The sequence below is a fragment of the Hylobates moloch genome, unplaced genomic scaffold, assembly GCF_009828535.3.
Source record: "Hylobates moloch isolate HMO894 unplaced genomic scaffold, HMol_V3 SCAFFOLD_53, whole genome shotgun sequence".
Lineage (NCBI taxonomy): Eukaryota > Metazoa > Chordata > Mammalia > Primates > Hylobatidae > Hylobates > Hylobates moloch.
This window is the reverse complement of record NW_026652328.1, coordinates 414,799-432,016: the sequence shown is the minus strand read 5'-3', so window position 1 is coordinate 432,016 and position 17,218 is coordinate 414,799. Positions and strand designations below refer to the sequence as shown.

The window sequence follows — 17,218 nt, the reverse complement described above, 5'->3', positions numbered from 1 at the left end:
GTGAGGAGCGCCTCTGCCCGGCCACCCATCGTCTGGGAAGTGAGGAGCGCCTCTGCCCAGCCACCTATCGTCTGGGAAGAAGTCAGGAGCGTCTCTGCCTGGCCACCCCGTCTGGTAAGTGAGGAGCGCCTCTGCCCGGCCGCTCCGTCTCGGAGGTCTACCACGGAGGCCAGAAGCAATGTGGGGGCTGGACGTGGTGGCTCACGCCTGTGGTCCCGGCACTCTGGGGGGCGAGGCGGGTTGATCACTTCGGGCTAGGAGTTCGAGACCAGTCTGGCCAACATGGCGAAACATGAAAAGTACAACAGACAAACCAACCAACTCAGTGACAACAAAACAGGTCTACCCTGGAGTCATACTCTAATTTTTTCTATTTTCCTCCCTTTCTGATCCTTTATCCCACTTTCTTTTTCTTCCTCTTCCTTCTCCCTCTTCTTTGTCAAATAGAGGATTGAGTTATTATCACTGATCCATATAAAGTCCCTCTCTCATTTATTTTAACTCCCACCCCCCATTTCTATTCCCCGACTTCCCATGTGCAACCTTCCTAATATGTTTGATACGCATCTTTTTGTTTGTATGTATTATTAGAAAATGTTTATTGTTTTTGTGTGCAAAAAATTAATAAAAAAAAATAAAATAAAAAATAAAAAAATAAAGAATTCCTAGGGTGAAGATCTGGCCTAAAATTCCTTTAAATGGAGACGGATTCAATAATTCCTAGTGTGAAGATGATACTTTCAGGGATCATTTCTATAGTTCGTTACTAGAAAAGTTTCTCTAAGTGTGTAGAGAAAAAAACAATTCCTAGTTTGAATCTTGATTTGTGTAATTCCTGGTTCTTAACCCTTTTCTGTTGTTTTATTCTGTCCTCTCTGAATTCTGATGGGATTTATTATCTTTAGGACACAGATTGACACCGACATGATTTATAAATGTTTTATTTGTGGGCATCTAATCTTACTGGGGAGAAAAAGCAATGATGTGTATCTTATTACCTTTGTGGCTCATAGACTCCAGCACAATGCTGGGTACACAGGTGACACTCAGACAAGCATTAATTAGTTATGCACCCCTTTTTCTGCTTGCTAGGCAAAAGATATGTCCTTTATCTCCTCTCCCTATCCCCCTACCCCCAGTTTGGCTTGCTTAATAGCCTTCCTTAGGGTAGCTACATTTGGAGAATTGCTTTAAGCTTAGTATTGCCAGTGCTGTCTTTGGTTGTATATTACACTTCTTTATGGTGGATTGATGGAAAGAGTTGGTACCATTGGATTAGCTCAGCAGTGGTCATTAGCTTTCTGACAATAGCCAGCAAAAGTATAGTAATTACCCAGATTATTACAAGTATATGTTTGAATCAGATTCCACATTTGTTGGTTTATTCTATAGTAAGATTTTGAGAGTTCTGGATAAATATGTTTAAGAACAGACTTCTTCTATTTATTTATGTATTTATTTTAGATGGAGTGTTGCTCTGTTGCCCAGGCTGGAGTGCAGTGGCATGATCTCGGCTCACTGCAACCTCCACCTCCTGGGTTCAAGTGATTTTCCTGTCTCAGCCTCCCGAGTACCTGGGCTTATAGGCATGTGCCACCATGCCCGGCTAATTTTTGTATTTTTAGTAGAGACTGGATTTTGCCATGTTGGCCAAGCTGGTCTCGAACTCCTGGCCTCAGGTAACCCACCTGCCTTGGCCTCCCAAAGTGCTGAGTTTACAGGCATGAGACACTGCACCCAGGCCAGACTTCTTCTATTTTTTTTTTTTTTGAGAGTCTCGCTCTGTTGCCCAGGCTGGAGTACAGTGGCGTGATCTCGGTTCACTGCAACCTCTGTCTCCTGGGTTCAAGTGATTCTCCTGCCTCAGCCTCCCAAGTAGCTGGGATTACAGGCGTGCACCACCACGCCCGGCTGATTTTTTTGTATTTTTAGTAGAGACAGGATTTCACCATGTTGGTCAGGCTAATCTTGAACTCCTGACCTTGTGATCCACCCGCCTCGGCCTCCCAAAGTGCTGGGATTACAGGTGTGAGCCACCGCGCCTGGCTGACTTCTTTTATTTTTGAGGAAGCAACCATTCTTTTTATTTTTTATTTTTTTTTAGAGACAGTCTTGTTCTCTTAACCAGGCTACAGTGCAGTGGTGTGGTTATAGCTTGCTGGAGCCCTCAACTCCTGGGCTTAAGCAGTCCTCCCACTTCAGCCTCTTGAGTAGCTGGGTATATAGGCATGTGTCACCATGCCTAGCTCATAAAAAGAATTTTTTTTTTTTTTTTTTTTGTAGAAACAGTCTTGTTATGTTGCCCAACCTGGTTTCTTAACTCCTGGCTTCAACAGATCCTCTCACTTTAGCCTCCCAGAGTGCTGGGATTACAGGCATGAGCTACCACATCCAGCACAAAATCTTGCTTATTTTAAAACTCATAAAATATCTGAATAAATGAACTTGGATATCTTAAAATTCTGATTATTTGAACTTTTCTAAGTCCCAAGTGGCTTTTGTTTATGCTTCCTGTAACTCTTTTCTTTAACATGAAATCTAAATAGAAAATACAGCATCAAGAGTGGTTAAGTCAAAGGCAATATATTGGTAGGAAATCATTCAGATGATGTTATCAATGAAGTGCTATTTTATTTCAACTTCAAACATGAGGCAGCCCTAAAACAAAAAATGATTTGCTATCAACTGCTAGGATGTTTTTATTTCTTCTTATGTTTTAGCTTTGCATCCGTATAGATTTTCTTAAAAATTACTGTTTGTTTTCCTGTGGTTAAGGTCAAGATTGCCTTTTAATATCTCAGGATAGCTGTTAGAATAGAGGATTCAAAGGCTGATAGCCTTTGAATCTTTTATTCTTTTTTTTTTTTCTTTTTTTTTAATTATACTTTAGGGTTTTAGGGTACATGTGCACAATGTGCAGGTTTGTTACATATGTATCCATGTGCCATGTTGATTTCCTGCACCCATTAACTCGTCATTTAGCATTAGGTGTATCTCCTAATGCTGTCCCTCCCCCCTCCCCCCACCCCACAACAGTCCCCGGAGTGTGATGTTCCCCTTCCTGTGTCCATGAGTTCTCATTGTTCAATTCCCACCTAAGAGTGAGAACATGCGGTGTTTGGTTTTTTGTCCTTGCGATAGTTTACTGAGAATGATGTTTTCCAGTTTCATCCATGTCCCTACAAAGGACACGAACTCATCATTTTTTATGGCTGCATAGTATTCCATGGTGTATATGTGCCACATTTTCTTAATCCAGTCTATCGTTGTTGGACATTTGGGTTGGTTCCAAGTCTTTGCTATTGTGAATAGTGCCGCAATAAACATACGTGTGCATGTGTCGTTATAGCAGCATGATTTATAGTCCTTTGGGTATATACCCAGTAATGGGATGGCTGGGTCAAATGGTATTTCTAGTTCCAGATCCCTGAGGAATCGCCACACTGACTTCCACAATGGTTGAACTAGTTTACAGTCCCACCAACAGTGTAAAAGTGTTCCTATTTCTCCATATCCTCTCCAGCACCTGTTGTTTCCTGATTTTTTAATGATGGCCATTCTAACTGGTGCGAGATGGTATCTCACTGTGGTTTTGATTTGCATTTCTCTGATGGCCAGTGATGATGAGCATTTCTTCATGTGTTTTTTGGCTGCATAAATGTCTTCTTTTGAGAAGTGTCTGTTCATGTCCTCTGCCCACTTTTTGATGGGGTTGTTTGTTTTTTTCTTGTAAATTTGTTTGAGTTCATTGTAGATTCTGGATATTAGCCCTTTGTCAGATGAGTAGGTTGCAAAAATTTTCTCCCATTCTGTAGGTTGCCTGTTCACTCTGATGATAGTTTCTTTTGCTGTGCAGAAGCTCTTTAGTTTAATTAGATCCCATTTGTCGATTTTGGCTTTTGTTGCCATTGCTTTTGGTGTTTTAGACATGAAGTCCTTGCCCACGCCTATGTCCTGAATGGTATTGCCTAGGTTTTCTTGTAGGATTTTAATGGTTTTAGGTCTAACATATAAGTCTTTAATCCATCTTGAATTAATTTTTGTATAAGGTGTAAGGAAGGGATCCAGTTGCAGCTTTCTACATATGGCTAGCCAGTTTTCCCAGCACCATTTATTAAATAGGGAATCCTTTCCCCATTTCTTGTTTTTGTCAGGTTTGTCAAAGATCAGATTGTTGTAGCTATGCAGCATCATTTCTGAGGGCTCTGTTCTGTTCCATTGATCTATGTCTCTGTTGTGGTACCAGTACCATACTGTTTTGGTTACTGTGGCCTTGTAGTATAGTTTAAAGTCAGGTAGCGTGATGCCTCCAGCTTTGTTCTTTTGGCTTAGGATTGACTTGGCGATGCGGGCTCTTTTTTGGTTCCATATGAACTTTAAAGTAGTTTTTTCCAATTCTGTGAAGAAAGTCATTGGTAGCTTGATGGGGATGGCATTGAATCTATAAATTACCTTGGGCAGTATGGCCATTTTCATGATATTGATTCTTCCAACCCATGAGCATGGAATGTTCTTCCATTTGTTTGTATCCTCTTTTATTTCATTGAGCAGTGGTTTGTAGTTCTCCTTGAAGAAGTCCTTCACATCCCTTGTAAGTTGGATTCCTAGGTATTTTATTCTCTTTGAAGCAATTGTGAATGGGAGTTCACTCATGATTTGGCTCTCTGTTTGTCTGTTATTGGTGTACAAGAATGCTTGTGATTTTTGTACATTAATTTTGTATCCTGAGACTTTGCTGAAGTTGCTAATCAGCTTAAGGAGATTTTGGGCTGAGACAATGGGGTTTTCTAGATATACAATCATGTCATCTGCAAACAGGGCAATTTGACTTCCTCTTTTCCTAATTGAATACCCTTTATTTCTTTCTCCTGCCTGATTGCTCTGGCCAGAACTTCCAACACTATGTTGAATAGGAGCGATGAGAGAGGGCATCCCTGTCTTGTGCCAGTTTTCAGAGGGAATGCTTCCAGTTTTTGCCCATTCAGTATGATATTGGCTGTGGGTTTGTCGTAGATAGCTCTTATTATTTTGAGATACGTCCCATCAATACCTAATTTATTGAGAGTTTTTAGCATGAAGGGTTGTTGAATTTTGTCAAAGGCCTTTTCTGCATCTATTGAGATAATCATGTGGTTTTTGTCTTTGGTTCTGTTGATATGCTGGATTACATTTATTGATTTGTGTATGTTGAACCAGCCTTGCATCCCAGGGATGAAGCCCACTTGATCATGGTGGATAAGCTTTTTGATGTGCTGCTGGATTCGGTTTGCCAGTATTTTATTGAGGATTTTTGCATCAATGTTCATCAAGGATATTGGTCTGAAATTCTCTTTTTTGGTTATGTCTCTGCCAGGTTTTGGTATCAGGACAATGCTGGCTTCATAAAATGTGTTAGGGAGGATTCCCTCTTTTTCTATCGATTGGAATAGTTTCAGAAGGAATGGTACCAGTTCCTCCTTGTACCTCTGGTAGAATTCAGCTGTGAATCCATCAGGTCCTGGACTCTTTTTGGTTGGTAAGCTATTGATTATTGCCACAATTTCAGAACCTGTTATTGGTCTATTCAGAGATTCAACTTCTTCCTGGTTTAGTCTTGGGAGGGTGTATTTGTCGAGGAATTTATCCATTTCTTCTAGATTTTCTAGTTTATTTGCATAGAGGTGTTTGTAGTATTCTCTGATGGTAGATTGTATTTCTGTGGGATCGGTGGTGATATCCCCTTTTTCGTTTTTTATTGCATCTATTTGATTCTTCTCTCTTTTCTTCTTTATTAGTCTTGCTAGCGGTCTATCAATTTTGTTGATCTTTTCAAAAAACCAGCTCCTGGATTCATTAATTTTTTGAAGGGTTTTTTGTGTCTCTATTTCCTTCAGTTCTGCTCTGATTTTAGTTATTTCTAGCCTTCTGCTAGCTTTTGAATGTGTTTGCTCTTGCTTTTCTAGTTCTTTTAATTGTGATGTTAGGGTGTCAATTTTGGATCTTTCCTGCTTTCTCTTGTGGGCATTTAGTGCTATAAATTTCCCTCTACACACTGCTTTGAATGTGTCCCAGAGATTCTGGTATGTTGTGTCTTTGTTCTCGTTGGTTTCAAAGAACATCTTTATTTCTGCCTTCATTTCATTATGTACCCAATAGTCATTCAGGGGCAGGTTGTTCAGTTTCCATGTAGTTGAGCGGTTTTGAGTGAGTTTCTTAATCCTGAGTTCTAGTTTGATTGCACTGTGGTCTGAGAGACAGTTTGTTATAATTTCTGTTCTTTTACATTTGCTGAGGAGAGCTTTACTTCCAACTATGTGGTCAATTTTGGAATAGGTGTGGTGTGGTGCTGAAAAAAATGTATATTCTGTTGACTTGGGGTGGAGAGTTCTGTAGGTGTCTATTAGGTCCACTTTATATAGAGCTGAGTTCAATTCCTGGATATCCTTGTTAAATTTCTGTCTCGTTGATCTGTCTAATGCTGACAGTGGGGTGTTAAAATCTCCCATTATTATTGTGTGGGAGTTTAAGTCCCTTTGTAGGTCACTGAGGACTTGCTTTATGAATCTGGGTGCTCCTGTGTTGGGTGCATATATATTTAGGATAGTTAGCTCTTCTTGTTGAATTGATCCCTTTACCATTATGTAATGGCCTTCTTTGTCTCTTTTGATCTTTGTTGGTTTAAAGTCTATTTTATCAGAGACTAGGATTGCAACCCCTGCCTTTTTTTGTTTTCCAGTTGCTTGATAGATCTTCCTCCATCCCTTTATTTTGAGTCTATGTGTGTCTCTGCACGTGAGATGGGTTTCCTGAATACAGCACACTGATGGGTCCTGACTCCTTATCCAGTTTGCCAGTCTGTGTCTTTTGATTGGAGCATTTAGCCCAGTTACATTTAACGTTAATATTGTTATGTATGAATCTGATCCTGTCATTATGATGTTAGTTGGTTATTTTGCTCGTTAGTTGCTATAGTTTCTTCCTAGCCTCGATGGTCTTTACAATTTGGCATGTTTTTGCAGTGGCTGGAACCGGTTGTTCCTTTCCATGTTTAGTGCTTCCTTCAGGAGCTCTTTTAGGGCAGGCCTGGTGGTGACAAAATCACTCAGCGTTTGCTTGTCTGTAAAGTATTTTATTTCTCCTTCACTTATGAAGCTTAGTTTGGCGGGATAGGAAATTCTGGGTTGAAAATTCTTTTCTTTAAGAATGTTGAATATCGGCCACCACTCTCTTCTGGCTTGTAGAGTTTCTGCTGAGAGATCAGCTGTTAGTCTGATGGGCTTCCCTTTGTGGGTAACCTGACCTTTCTCTCTGGCTGCCCTTAACATTTTTTCCTTCATTTCAACTTTGGTGAATCTGACAATTATGTGTCTTGGAGTTGCCCTTCTCGAGGAGTATCTTTGTGGCATTCTCTGTATTTCCTGAATCTGAATGCTGGCCTGCCTTGCTAGATTGGGGAAGTTCTCCTGGATAATATCTTGCAGAGTGTTTTCCAACTTGGTTCCATTCTCCCCATCATTTTCAGGTACACCAATCAGACGTAGGTTTGGTCTTTTCACATAGTCCCAAATTTCTTGGAGGCTTTGTTCATTTCTTTTTATTCTTTTTTCTCTAAACTTCCCTTCTCTCTTCATTTCATTCATTTCATCTTCCATCAGCGATACCCTTTCTTCCAGTTGATCGCATCTGCTACTGAGGCTTCTGCAGTCTTCGCATAGTTCTCGAAACTTGGCTTTCAGCTCCATCAGCTCCTTTAAGCCCTTCTCTCCATTGGTTATTCTAGTTATCCATTCTTCTAATTTTTTTTTCAAAGTTTTTAACTTCTTTGCTATTGTTTTGAATTTCCTCTCGTAGCTCAGAGTAGTTTGATCGTCTGAAGCCTTCTTCTCTCAACTCATCAAAGTCATCCTCCATCCAGCTTTGTTCCGTTGCTGGTGAGGAACTGCGTTCCTTTGGAGGAGGAGAGGTGCTCTGTTTTTTAGAGTTTCCAGTTTTTTTGCTCTGTTTTTTCCCCATCTTTGTGGTTTTATCTACTTTTGGTCTTTGATGATGGTGATGTACAGATGGGTTTTTGGTGTGGATGTCCTTTCTGTTTGTTAGTTTTCCTTCTACCAGACAGGACCCTCAGCTGCAGGTCTGTTGGAGTTTACTAGAGGTCCACTCCAGACCCTGTTTGGCTGGGTGTCAGCAGCGGTGGCTGCAGAACAGCGGATTTTCGTGAGACCACAAATTCAGCTGTCTGATAGTTCCTCTGAAAGTTTTGTCTCAGAGGAGTACCCGGTTGAATGAGATGTCAGTCTGTCCCTACTGGGGGGATGCCTCCCAGTTAGGCTGCTCAGGGGTGAGGGACCCACTTTAGGAGGCAGTCTGTCTGTTCTCAGATCTCCAGCTGCGTGCTGGGAGAACCACTACTCTCTTCAAAGCTGTCAGTCAGACAGGGACATTTAAGTCTGCAGAGGTTCCTGCTGAATTTTTGTTTGTCTGTGCCCTGCCCCCAGAGGTGGAGCCTACAGAGGCAGGCAGGCCTCCTTGAGCTGTGGTGTGCTCCACCCAGTTCGAGCTTCCTGGCTGCTTTGTTTACCTAAGCAAGCCTGGGCAATGGCGGGCGCCCCTCCCCCAGCCTCGCTGCCGCCTTGCAGCTTGATCTCAGACTGCTGTGCTAGCAATCAGCGAGACTCCGTGGGCATAGGACCCTCCAAGCCAGGTGCGGGACACAATCTCCTAGTGTGCCGTTTTCCAGGCCCGTTGGAAAAGCGCAGTATTAGGATGGGACTGACCCGATATTCCAGGTGCCGTCTGTTTCCCCTTTCTTTGACTAGGAAAGGGAACTCCCTGACCTCTTGCGCTTCCCAAGTGAGGCAATGCCTCGCCCTGCTTCGGCTCGCGCACAGTGCGCTTCACCGACTGTCCTGCATCCACTGTTAGGCACTCCCTAGTGAGATGAAACCGGTACCTCAAGCAGAAATGCAGAAATCACCCGTCTTCTGTGTCGCTGGGGCTGGGAGCTGGAGACCGGAGCTGTTCCTATTCGGCCATCTTGGCTCCACCCTCCGAATCTTTCATTCTTTTTCTGAGACAGAGTCTCACTCTGTCGCCCAGGCTGGAGTGCAGTGGCACAATCTTGGCTCACTGCAACCTCCACCTCTCGGGTTCAAGCAATTCTTCTGCCTTAGCCTCCCGAGTAGATGGGGCTAAAGGCATGCGCCACCACGCCCAGCTAATTTTTGTATTGTTAGTAGTGACGGGGTCTCACCATGTTGGCCAGGCTGGTCTTGAGCTCCTGACCTCAGGTGATCGGCCTGCCTCGGCCTCCTAAAGTGCTGGTATTACAGGCGTGAGCCACCATGCTCAGCCCTTTATTCTTTTTTTTTTGAGACGAGGTCTTACTCTGTCGCCCAGGCTGGAGTATAGTGATGTGATCACGGCTCACCGCAGCCTTGAAAACTCCTGGGCTCAAGTGATCCTCCGACCTCAGCCTTTTGAATAGCTAGGACTACAGGCACAATCCACCACACTGGGCTAATTTTTAAATTTTTTGTAGAGATGAAGTCTCACTATGTTGCCCATGTTGGTCTTGAACTCCTTGGCTCAAGCAGTCCTCCTGCCTTGGCCTCCCAAAGTACTGGGATTATAGGGTGAGCCACCGTGCCCGGGCTCTTTATTCTTTGATTAATGCCATACCATGGCTCGTGGATATCTTAGAATTACTAGGATAACATGTTAGGAAAACTAAGATGTTACTGTAGAAGTTGTGCACTTTAAAGAATCTTGAGAGTTTGCCAGGCGTAGTGACTCATGCCTGTAATCCCAGCACTTTGGGAGGCCGAGGCGGGCGGATCATGAGGTCAGGAGTTCGAGACCAGCCTGACCAACATGGTGAAACACCGTCTCTACTAAAAATACAAAAAAATTAGCTGGATGTGGTGGTGTGCACCTGTAATCCCAACTACTCGGGAGGCTGAGGCAGGAGAATTGCTTCAACCTGGGAGACAGAGGTTGCAGGCAGGAGAATTGCTTGAACCCAGGAGATAGAGGTTGCAGTGAGCCGAGATCATGCCACGGCACTCCAGCCTGGGTGACAGAACAAGACTCCGTCCCGGAAAAAGGAAAAAAAAAAGGAACCTTAGTGATTAGAGTTCAGTAAGACCTTATATTGAGGAAACAAGAGTATGAGTGGTGAAATGGCTTTTTTTTTTTTTTTTTTTTTTTTTTGAGATGGAGTCATGCTGTCATCCATGCTGGAGTGCAGTGGTGCTATCTCTGCTCTCTGCAGTCTCTGTCTCCTGGGTTCAAGTGATTCTGCTGCCCCAGCCTCCTGAGTGGTTGGGACTACAGGTGCGCGCCACCGCCCCCTGCTGATTTTTGTATTTTTAGTAGAGATGGAGTTTTGCCGTGTTGGTTAGGCTGGTCTCGAACTACTGACCTCAGGTGATCTGTGTGTCTTGGCCTCCCAAAGTGCTGGGATTACAGGTGTGAGCCACTGTGCCCGGCCGAAATGGTTTTTTTCTTAGTAGATCAGCATGTTAATACAGAACTGGAAATGGGTCATGCATCTTCTCATTTTCCTATTCAATTCTTTTCCTACTAAATTACACAATTCTTTGTTTCATTTAAAACACTTAAGCTGAGAGTGGTTCTAAAAAGTGGATTGGGGTCAAATTCTTTTTTTTTTTTTTTTGAGTTGGAGTTTTGCTCTTGTTGCTCAGGCTGGAATGCAATGGCGTGATCTTGGCTCACTACAGCCTCTGCCCCCAGAGTTCAAGCGATTCTCCTGTCTCAGCCTCCTGAGTAGCGGGAATTACAGGCGCCTGCCACCAGGCTGGGCTAATTTTTTGTATTTTTATTGGAGACAAGATTTCGCCATGTTGGCCTGGCTGGTCTTGAACTCCTGGGGCCTCAGGTGATCTCCCCACTTCAGCCTTGGAAAGTGTTGGGATTACAAGGCATGAGCCACTGTGCCCGGCCAAATTCTTAAAGTACCTAACTTCAAAGTCCGTCTCGAATAATTACTTTCTAATTTAGATTAAGCTTGATGGAAACAATGCATTTATTTCACTGCACTTTGTTAAATGCTTGCAGTTAGCCTGTGTAAAAATGAAAGTTGACTTCAAGCAAATTAATTTTAATAAGTTTAGTGAATTATTGGTCCAAAAACTGTGTACACACTTGAATCTTTTATATTGATAAAAATATAACTTCATAAATTTTTTCACCAATTGGGTCTAAAGCATGCTAAAGGTGGAACTTTTTCTAATGCAGTTCTGGAAGAATTTGATGATATGACGTTGCATTTTGACATCTCAAAGATATGAGCCTTTTCCAAAGGTTCTTTAATGACATTAATACTATTAATCCAGAAGAGTGGGTATTAATTTTTATGCTTTGTTCCTAAAGTTTTCAGTTTTTATGTATTTTTTCTTGCTATTTATTTTCCACTTTATTGTTTGGGGAGTGTTTGTAATAATCATCAGAAAATTACTGAGGAGTCCATTAGGTGTTTGAGACTGTGTAGACGACAGTTAGAAATGTACAGTCCTGAACTGTACTGCCTTGTAGGTATCAATATCATTTAAACTTCTTTTTTGCCTGCTGAGACACGCCTGCTTTGTACCTCTTTTCTATGGTAAGTAATGTTAGAGGATGTTTAAGAGCATTGTATTAATATCTGCCTTAAACTTTAGTTCAGAGAAAGTTAGTGTGACTGATAAATTGTCAGATAATAAGAGAGCACATAGGTTAGCATGAACCACCTGGTTTCTATAGATAGAGGAATAGATATAGAAGAAACCATCTAAGACCTGAGGACATTGTTACTTCACTTAATTTTTACCATAACCCTATGAGAGGTATTATTCTAGTTGTATAGTTTTAAGTGTCATAAACTGGTTTAGTGCTAGGGATGCACTGAAAGGCAGGACAGATGTTTTGAATTTAAGCCTAAGTCTGGCTAGAATGAAAACTGTACTGTTCTGGGTGTCAGTGTGGGTCATCCTTCTTTTTCCTTTCCGCTCCTTTAGCATGTTCTTCCTCAAGCATCTACTGCTGTTTTCCTTCAAGAGATCTCGACATCCTTCCTGCTGACTACATTTCTTTTGTTTTGAGACGGAGTCTCGCTCTGTTGCCCAGGCTGGAGTGCAGTGGCGCGATCTCGGCTCACTGCAAGCTCCGCCTCCTGGGTTCACGTCATTCTCCTGCCTCAGCCTCCCGAGTAGCTGGGACTACAGGTACCCGCCACCACGCCTGGCTAATTTTTTGTATTTTCTTTTTAGTAGAGATGGGGTTTCACTGTGTTAGCCAGGATGGTCTCGATCTCCTGACCTTGTGATCCGCCCACCTCGGCCTCCCAAAGTGCTGGGATTACAGGCATGAGCCACCGTGCCCAGCACACACTGACTACATTTTTAAAATTTCTTTCCTCACTCTCCTCTCCAGGTGTTAGCTGTTAGAGGTCTAAGATATGTGCTTCCTAATTTAGTTTGGATTTCTAAAATGTCCCACCCAGCCGGGCACTGTGGCTCATGCATGTAATCCCAGCCTTTTGGGATACCGAGATGGGGGAATCACCTGAGGTCAGGAGTTCAAGACCAGCCTGGCCAACATAGTGAAACCCCATCTCTATTAAAAATACAAAAAAAATTAGCCAGTCATGGTGGGGGGCGCCATAATTCCAGCCACTTGGGAGGCTGAGGTAGGAGAATTGCTGGAACCCGGGAGGCAGAGGTTGCAGTGACCCGAGATCACACCACTGCACTCCAGCCTGGGCAACAGAGCAAGACTCTGTCTCAAAAAAAAAAAAAAAAAAAAAAAAAAGAAGAAGAAAAAGAAAAAAATAAGTCCCACCCAGTAAACCTGGTAATTATTGAGTTGCTTCTATACCAGATGCTTTTTATAACATTCTCTAGTGTACTCTACAACAGTCCTTCTGGCAAAATACTATTCCCATTGTACAAATGGAAAATGAAGACTTAGAAGGGTTTGGTAACCTGGAGACATTCAGAAAATATCTGTGGAGCTCCTGCATTTTGTGAGGCACTGCCCTGGGCATTGGAGAGAGATGCCTTTGTGGTGGTCCTAAAAGAGTTCACAGTCTGGCCAGGAGACATTGTACAAACAGACTATAAGTGGCTGTGCTTCTTTTTTATTTTCTAAGGAATGTTCAGCGGGAGCACTTAGGACCTACCTGTGAGAGCTGAGGAAGGCTTCACAGAAGAGGTCTTAACTTAAGAGGAAACATTTGGGGCCAGGCACAGTAGCTACGCCTGTAATCCCAACTCTTTGGGAGGCTGAGGCGACTGGATCACCTGAGGTCAGGAGCTCAAGACCAGCCTGGCCAACATGGTGAAACCCCATCCCTACTAAAAAAATACAAAAATTAGCTGGATGTGGTGGTGTGCGCCTGTAATCCCAGCTACTCCAGGAGGCTGAGGCAGGAGAATCACTTGAACCTGGAGGCAGAGGTTGCAGTGAGCTGACATGGCGCCATTGCACTCCAGCCTGGACAACAAGAGCGAAACCGTGTCTCAAAAAAAGAAAGAAAAAAAAAAAGCAAACATTTGGAAATACAATGTGACTGGAAAAGCGTGGTCAGCGTTCTGGGCAGCACCAATCTGACATGACCTCATGAGGGAGTAAGATGTATTTGAGAAGCAGCCACTGGTTTGTTACAACTGGAATATGGGCAAGAATAGCTGGAGATTAGGCTGGACAATAGTAGTTATACCAATGATAATATTTTTCAAGTATATCTTGTGCCAAGAATTTTACATAGATTATCTCATTTAATTCTTGTGATACACCATGACCCAGGTACTGTTTTTATCCTCATTTTATAGATAGTGAAACTAAGTTACCCACTGAGTTAAATGATTTGCCCAGAGTCACAGCTGTTAAGTGACACACAGTAAATGACTTACCCACGATCGCACAGCTAGCAGATGTCACACCTAGCATATAAACCCCCAAACAGTGGCTTCCGATCCTGTCTCTTAACCACTGTTTCTATGGTGAGGGATCAGACTATGAAGGGACTTCTGAAGAAACTGAAATTTTGTTCTGTAGGTCAGTGTTTTTATGTTTTGTTTTTAACTCAGCCCACAGTAAAAGTACATTTTACACAGTGACCCAGTTATGTGTGTGCATTGTACACACATAAAACTAAAGAAAAGTGGCTGGGCATGGTGGCTCACGCCTGTAATCCCAGCACTTTGGGAGGTGGAGGCAGGCAGATCACTTGAGGCCAGGAGTTTGAGACCAGCCTGGGCAACATGGTGAAACCAACCTAATACAAAAATTAGCCTAGCATGGTGGCATACACCTGTAATCCCAGCTACTCCAGAGGCTGAGACGTGAGAATTGCTTGAACCCAGGAGCAGAGCCTGCAGTGAGCAGAGATCACTGCATTCCAGTCGGGGCGACAGCAAGACTCTGTCTCAAAAAAAAAAAAAAAAAAAACTAAAGAAAAGTTTCATGAAATAATATTTTTTACTATGTATTTTATATAGTTTCTGTTCTGTTAAAGAAATGCTAGTTGAGACCTAAATTGATTTTCCATCTTAAGCCATAGTTTGAAAAAAATACTGCTTGTCCATAGATGAGCCTCTGAAGAATTTCATATGGGAGAATCAGATGATCAGGTAGGTAACGCTGGCAGCAGTATGAAGGCCGGGTGGAAAGGATGGGACCAGAGAGGTAGAAAGACCAGTAAGGAGCATCTCACCGGACCAAGGAAAAGATGCCTGAACTAGGACAGTAGCATTGTAGATCGAGAAAAGGGAAGAGAGAAGAGAGATTTAGGAAGTAGAACTGATAGAACTTGGTGATTGAATGTAGACTATCACTTACTACCAGTAGAAAGGCCATTCAATTCATGGTCTGTCTGACTTTATTACTCAGGCACTGAAACTTTATTTGTTGACCTTCGCTGAGTGTTCCTTTTTACAATCATGTTAAATATGCTTTTTTTCTATGCCTCTAATTTTGTATTTAAAACTGTGCTGACCTGCTAAAATTTTAAATTTTGACCTGATTTAAAGTTTGTGATTTTTTTTTTTTTTTTGTAAATTAAAACTTTCCTGGAGACAATGTCTTCCTCTGTCGCCCAGGCCAGAGTGCATGGCACCATTATAAATCACTGTAGCCTCGAAATCCTGAGCTGAAGGGATCCTCCTGCCTCAGTCTCCCGAGTAACTGGGACTACAGGCATGCACTGCCATGCCTGGATAATTTTTTTTTTTTTTTTTTTTTTGAGACGGAATCTCACTCTGTAGCCCAGGCTGGAGTGCAGTGGCGTGATCTCGACTCATTGCAACCTCCACCTCCTGGGTTCTGGTTCAAGCAGTTCTCCTGCCTCAGCCTCCCGAGTAGCTGGGATTACATGGATGTGCCACTATGCCCAGCTAATTTTTGTATTTTTAGTAGAGATAGGGTTTCACCATGTTGGCCAGGCTGCTCTTGAACTCCTGACCTTGTAATCTGCCTGCCTCGGCCTCCCGAAGTGCTGGGATTACAAGCATGAGCCACCGTGCCCAGCTACCTGCATAATTTAAAAATTTTTTGTAGAGGTGAGGGTCTTGCTATGTTGCCCAGGCTGGTCTCAAACTCCCGGCTTCTAGTGATCCTCCTGCCTTGGCCTCCCAAAGTGCTGGGATTACAGATGTGAGGCACTGTGCCTGGCCAAAACAAATTTTTTTTAAAAAATTTTGCTCTAAGTTCTGGGATACATGTGCAGAATGTGCAGGTTTGTTACATAGGTATACATGTGCCATGCAAAAAAATTTTTTTATTTTAAAATTTATATATCAAAAATCAGATGGCTACCTTATTTTCTTGTGCCTGCTTCCCCTACTCTGTTCCACAGAATTTGAACGATTTGCATAGCATTATGAAAATATTTGTTGAAAGGATATATTCTGGGTTGGGCGCTGTGGCTCACGCCTGTAATCCCAGCACTTTGGGAGGCTGAGGTGGGTGGATCACCTGAGGTCAGGAGTTCGAGACCAGCCTGACCAACATGGAGAAACCCCATCTCTACTAAAAATACAAAAATTAGCTGGGTGTGGTGGTGCATGCCTGTAATCCCAGCTACTTGGGGGGCTGAGGCAGGACAATCATTTGAACCCAGAGGTGAAGGTTGCAGTGAGCTGAGATTGAGCCATTGCACTCCAGCCTGGGCAATAAGAAAAAAACTCCGTCCAAAAAAAAAAAAAAAAATTAGTCGGGTGTGGGTGCACACGCCTGTAATCCCAGCTACTTGGGAGGCTGAGGCAGGAGTATCTCGCTTGAACCTGGGAGGCGGAGGTTGCAGTGAGCCGAGATCAAGCCACAACACTCCAGCCTGGGCAGCAGAGCAAGACTGTCTCTCAAAAAAAAAAAAAGGGGGTATATTCTGTTTATTATACTTCTCTGAAGCTTTGTGCTATAACTGAATTTTATGTTTGTTAATTAGAAGAATACTTTTGAGTAATTTTCTTTGACTTTATTCTCTTTAATTTTTCATTTTTATAATATATAAGTTGATAAAGAACTTTCTAATGGCCTTAACTTGTTTTGATCTCCTTTAGGGACTATTGAACATTGTATGATGGTCTTATCTTTTTTTTTTTTTTAAGTAGCCATTACCACATGAAACCTTTTCATAGTAAAATTGTAGCAGCCTTCCCCTGTACATTAGAAATATAGATATATGAGATTCCTATTGCTTCTGCTGCCTCAGTGACTCAGAAGATATAACAATATATATTTGAAAACAAATTATTTGGAGTGATTATAGCATTTTAATTGACTAGGTATCTTACTAGATTGCTTTAGACAACACATATTCTTTGGTTTTCCAGTTATTACAGTACAAAAGTGTAGGTATTTATTTCTTTGATAACTATGAAATTTTTTTAGAGACATTACGGTATCTCCTCTTTTTTTTTTTTTTGAGACAGAGTCTCGCTCTGTCGCCAGGCTGGAGTGCAGTGGCGTGATCTCGGCTTACTGCAACCTCCGCCTCCTGGGTTCAAGCGATTCTCCTCCTCAGCCTCCCAAGTAGCTGGGACTACTACAGGCGTGTGCCACCACATCCAGCTAATTTTTGTACTTTTAGTAGAGACGGAGTTTCACCATGTTGGCCAGAATGGTCTTGATCTCTTGACCTTGTGATCTGCCCGCCTTGACCTCCCAAAGTGCTGGGATTATAGATGTCAGCCACCGTGCCTGGCCTTTTTTTTTTTTTTTTTTTTTTTTTTTTTTTTTTTTT

At 42.5% G+C, this 17,218-nt stretch overlaps 1 protein-coding gene and 1 pseudogene across 1 annotated transcript in view; both read left to right on the top strand.

The window, feature by feature from the left end:
* Positions 1-17,218, top strand: part of LOC116463690 (calcium uniporter protein, mitochondrial) — a 211,029-nt gene that overhangs the window by 9,572 nt on the left and 184,239 nt on the right. The window lies entirely within an intron of this gene.
* On the top strand, positions 729-891 carry LOC116463696 (small nucleolar RNA U3; annotated as a pseudogene).